Below are 5,788 nucleotides of genomic sequence, written 5' to 3' on the forward strand. Positions count from 1 at the left end.
ATCTCGAAAAAAGAAAAAAAAAAGGAAAAAAGTTGCATTTAACCCAACATCAGAGTGCAAATACCTTTAAATACACATTAACACAAAAATCTTCCATCAAACATAGATATTGTACTTCACACATCTAACAATTATCACTGCCAGAAGCACCTTCTGTCAGTAACATGGGGTAAACATCAAAAGCGTTGCAATAACAATTGAGGTCTGACAATCAACCCTTCAAAGCTGGATGAAATTAATAGGCCAGCATTTCTTGAACTATAATTTGAATATGAATCACCTGGGGATGGTGTTGCACTCCAGGCTCTTCTCTGTATTGTTAACGAGCTCCCAGGTGATTGCAATAATGTAGCAGCATTGATGTGCAAGGATGCAGAAGGCAAGTTTCAGGACTGTGCAGAGCTTCTCAAACAACAGGAGGGCTACAGGTAATAAAATAGGATTCATACCCAATACGTAGATTTTAAATGCTCTTTACACAAAACCAAAAAAAAAAAAATTGGGTAACTATTAACATGATGGGCATGTTAATTTGCTTCACCACAGTAACCTTTTTAAACCACATGTATCTTATAACATCATGTTGTATACTTTAAATATACATAATAAAATTTATTTTTTAATAAACTAGAATAGCTGTGACATATCTGGAAAGGGTTTCTAGGGCTAATGACCATTGGGTAAGTGATGATTGAGTTTGGGGTTTTTTTCTGTTTTTGTTGTTGTTGTTGTCGTTGCTAATTTTTTGTTGGTAGTGGTGGTTTTTGTTTGTTTTTGCAAGTACCTACTCAGCAAGTATTTACCAACCATGAACATCTGGGGTGATGGGGAAGTACAGATAGGAGATTTGTGAGGAATTTGCAGAGTTCTAGCTCTAGCTTCATGTAGACTTATGTGGCCTTAAGTGGGTCGAGTGTGTACCGGACCAACTGGAAATTCTTTGGTTGCTTATTACAGCATGATGTAATCATTAAACCAAAACTGCTAGTTTAAAAAAGGCAACCTTTGGCCGGGCGCGGTGGCTCAAGCCTGTAATCCCAGCACTGTGGGAGGCCGAGGCGGGTGGATCACGAGGTCAAGAGATCGAGACCATCCTGGTCAACATGGTGAAACCCCGTCTCTACTAAAAAAATACAAAAAATTAGCTGGGCATGGTGGTGCGTGCCTGTAATCCCAGCTACTCAGGAGGCTGAGGCAGGAGAATTGCCTGAACCCAGGAGGCGGAGGTTGCGGTGAGCCGAGATTGCGCCATTGCACTCCAGCCTGGGTAACATGAGTGAAACTCCGTCTCCAAAAAAAAAAAAAAAAAAAAAAAAAGGCAACCTTTTGCTTCTCAGTGGCAGATTCCATTTCTCTGTTCCTATGCTCTATACTTTTCTTTCAAGTGCTTTTTCCGGAACACTTGTTCCTCTGTGGGTATTTCTGAAAGATATTGCTTATACTCCATTGTACTCAAGGAATATACCTTTAGGACCAGAAGACATGATCATGTGGGCAAATTCTAGCACTGCAAATTCCCAATTTTGGTTTATTGCCAGATAAATCTGATCTCTTTGTTAAAGCTGGACCTAAAAGGGGGTAGGCACCACAAGAATAGGAGAGAGCTATGTTGAAACAAGCAAAATGCTGATGATGTTTAGCCTTGAGGAAAATGGTTGAGGCCCTTCAGTTCTTTAAAACTTCTCCAAAACAATCAGACTACTGTATAAAGATGTAAACATATTTTTCAGAATATTCAAAAGAAAATAAAACTTTCACCATAGAGTAGTTAAAGTCAGTGTGTGAGTGTTAGGGAAAAAAATATATAGAACTGTATATATATTTAATTTTATTTTTTATTTTAATATTTTGGGGTTACAGATAGGTTTTGGTTATATGGATAAGTCCTTTAGTGGTGATTTCTAGAATTCTGATGCACCTGTCACCCAAGCAGTGTACACTGTACCCAAGATGTAGTCTTTTATTCCTCATACCCCTCCCACCCTTCCCCTTCAAGTCCCCAAAGTCCTTTATATCATTATTATGCCTTTGCATTCTCATAGCTTAGCTCCCACTTATAAGTGAGAACATACGGTATTTGGTTTTCCATTCCTGAGTTAATTCACTTCAAATAATGGCCTCCAGCTCCATCCAAGTTGTTGCAAAAGACATTTTTTGTGGAGTGATATATTTTTAAATGCATAAACAATTAACTCGGCCAGGTGCAGTCGTGCATGCCTGTAACGCCAGCACTATGGGAGGCTGAGGCAGGCAGATCACCTGAGGTCAGGAGTTTGAGAGCAGCCTAGGCAACATGGTAAAACCTGTCTCTACTAAAAATACAAAAATTAGCTGGGTATGGTGGCACACATCTGTAGTTCTTGCTGCAGGAGGATTACTTGAACCTGGGTGGCGGAGGTTGCAATAAGCACATATTGTGTCACTGCACTCCAGCCTGGATGACAGAGCAAGATTCTGTCTCAAAAAACAAAAAACAAAAAAAAAACAAACAAACAAACAAACAAAAAAACACAAAAAGCTACAGATACAATTAACTCAGAATTGTAGATAATGTTTATTTCCCTGTATGCATTGTCTTCGTGGGCTATGTAAATGACATGCCTAGTCAAACCAACCTCCTGAGCCTATGCAAATCAGACATTGCCTCCTCCAGCCTGCATATATACCTGCCTGGTGTCCACCGCACTTGGGGACCTCTTCTTTCGGCTTTGGAGCCCCACCTTCCTTTGTCTCTATACAGGGGAGCCTCCTCCTTCTGCCTTCTCTTTTCTTTGTTGCCTGTTGAACACTCTGCTCCTTAAAACCACACACACAAAATACAAAACAAAGCTATTTTCATTTGGAGGAAAAACACCTACTCAGCAAGTATTTATGAACCATGACCATCTGCGGTGGTGGGGAAGTATAGATAGGAGATTTGTGAGTCATTTGTGTCAATGTTTAATTCTCTTTTGTGTCATTTTAATTCAAACTATGGCTTAAGTCTTTTATGCAGAGATGGCTAATTTACCTGCTGTAGGATAACATTATTTTGATCAAAGTGCTTTCTTTGACAAAGTTGTAGATAATAAATAAATGGAAACTAATTTCATTATCAATTTTAATACTGTTTTCCACTTTCATCATTGATTCTAATACATCATTTCCACTGCTTCTTAACCACCAATTTTGGAAAGAAGGAATAAGATCAGATTTTAAAATTTACTGGTATATTCTAGCTGTATTGAATTAACCAAGCATGGTAATTAGTTTTTAGACATCCTCACCATGAAATATAACTTTCAAATATTCACAGCAAAAATTACACTGTGTGATTAACTTGCAGCTTCTGTGTAGGCCTTCTGTTTCACTAAATCTGGGGAAGTCTAACTTCCATTAAGAAATTCCAACTACTCTCAGATGGCCAGGTTATGAGAAGCCCAATCTAGCCACATGGAGAGGTCACATAAAGCAAGAGGTGCTCCACTGGCCCCAAGATATTTCAGCCACCCCAGTCCAGACACCAGACATGTGATGAAAGAAGCCCTCCAAGACCCTCACTCCAGCCACCATCTGACAACAAAAGCATGAGAAACACCAAACAAAACCACTCAGCTGAGCCCAGTCAACCCTCAGGATCGTCAGTAATCAACTGTTGTTTTAAGCTACTAAGTTTTTGGGTTTGCTGTATTTAAGTCCAAAACATCAAGAAACAACCACAAAATGCTTTTGTTATTAACCCAATTGCCTTTCTCCATTTTCTACTTTAATTCAGTTTCCCACAAAATCTTGAGTAAACAGAGAATCATTCTGATGGGGCAAATTAATACCAGTCAACATGAGGAGGGGAAAAGATGAAATTAAACACATCAAAAGAAAAATACTTTAAAATCTAATTACGTAAAAATGAGGAAAGGCTGTGGAGAAGTGGATAAAATAACCTTCACATGTAATGCCTGAGAATCTTGTTTGTTCATGCTATCTCTCTCCGTATATCTGCACCCTTATAGAAACTTAAAATTTGTAATGTCAAAGAAGGCCTGTCACTTTAAAAAGATGAAGGATTATGACAGTCTTGATACAGTTCAGGGGAGAAAGACTCCAAAGTCAGCATATAGATTCCATGGTCCCTGGGAAGTCAACTGAGTAACGTACACAGAAGTAGAGTGAGCCCTCTGCTTTGGATTCTAACTCTTGAAATGACTTAAATCTGAGGTGAAACACCAAGAGCATTTTTAAAAGTCTACTTCTGATTCAGCAGCATCAATCTGTTTAAGAATCAAGCTAGAATCCCATCACTGGGTATATACCCAAAGGAATATAAGTGATTCTCTTACAAAAATATATGCACATGTATGTTCACTCCAGCAGTATTCACAATAGCAATGACCTGAAATCAATCCAAATGCCTATCAATGATAGGCTGGATAAAGAAAATGTGGCATATACACATCACGAAATACTATGCAGCCATAACAAGGAATGAAATAATGTCCTTTGCAGGGACATGGATGGAACTGGAAGCCATTATCCTCAGCAAACTAATGCTGTAACAGAAAACCAAACACTGCATGTTCTCACTTATAAGTGGGAGCTAAACAATGAGAACACATGGACACAGGGAGGGGAACAATACACACTAAGTTGGGGGGCGAGGGGGTGGGAGGAAGAACATTAGGAAAAATAGCTAATGCATGCTGGGCTTAATATCTAGGTGGTGGATTGATAGGTGCAGCAAACCACTATGGCACACGTTCACTTGTGTAACAAACCTGCACACCCTTCACAGGTACCTTGGAACTTAAAATAAAAAATAAACTTTTTTAAAAAGTGAGAGAAAGAAGCAAGCTAGAGCTAAATATGTGCTTCCTGGTATAACTGGTGATCCACTCAAACAAGTAACACTCAGGTCTAGCAATTTTTCTCTAAACTGTATTAATGTGGATACAAGTCAAGTAGATCTAGTCCCTCCATTTCCAGGAGAAATCAGAGAACTTTGCAGACTCAACCATATTTACCTGTACTAAGATTTTCTTTCCAAGAACATCTAGATCATGGCATTGACTGATTGTGTAAAGCAAATTTCCTAATATTACACCTATATTACCAGGAAAAACTTGAATGACTAGTTGGCCTCATAGTTCAGTGTCAGCAACACATGGAAGCCAAAAAACAATTGGTCTTAATCTTTTCATTTGAGCCATCTGGACTCATCCTCACCAAAAGCCATCTGATTTTAATAACAAAATCTTGGCCTTCACTTCCAATCTAGGTTGCCTATAAGAATGTTGAGTCTGAGGCCAGGTGCAGTGGCTCACGCCTATAATCCCAGCACTCTGGGAGGCCAAGGAAAAGGATCACGAGGTCAGGAGTTCAAGACCAGCCTGGCCAACATGGTGAAACCCTGTCTCTACTAAAGACACCAAAATTAGTTGGCGTGGTGGCATGCACTTGTAATCCCAGCTACTTGGGAGGCTGAGCCAGGAGAATTGCTTGAACCCAGGAGGCAGAGGGTGCAGTGAACCAAGATGGTGCCATTGTACTCCAGCCTGGGCAACAGAGAAAGACTCTGTCTAGGGAAAAGAAAGAAAAGGAAAGAAAGACAAAGGAAAGAAAGAAGAAAGAAAGAAAAGGAAAGAAAGAAAGAAACAAGAGAGAGAGAGAGAAAGAAAGAAAGAAAGAAAGGAAGGAAAGAAGAAAGAAAGAAAGAGAGAGAGAGAGAGAGGGAGGGAGGGAGGGAGGGAGGGAAGGAAGGAAGGAAGGAAGGAAAGAAAGAAAGAAAAAGAAAGAAAGGAAGGAAGGAAGGAAG

General features: G+C 39.5%; 1 long non-coding RNA gene across 1 annotated transcript; it reads right to left on the reverse strand.

The window, feature by feature from the left end:
- Nucleotides 1-745: 745 nt before the first annotated feature.
- LOC116525850 lies at nucleotides 746-1,958 on the reverse strand. Its single transcript, XR_004257853.1, has 2 exons — nucleotides 1,324-1,958; nucleotides 746-1,003 (listed from the first exon to the last, which is right to left on the reverse strand). It is a non-coding gene; the product is annotated as an uncharacterized LOC116525850 (long non-coding RNA).
- Nucleotides 1,959-5,788: the final 3,830 nt, after the last annotated feature.

Source organism: Sapajus apella, unplaced genomic scaffold, assembly GCF_009761245.1.
Source record: "Sapajus apella isolate SASKATOON/1434 unplaced genomic scaffold, GSC_monkey_1.0 scaffold48, whole genome shotgun sequence".
NCBI lineage: Eukaryota > Metazoa > Chordata > Mammalia > Primates > Cebidae > Sapajus > Sapajus apella.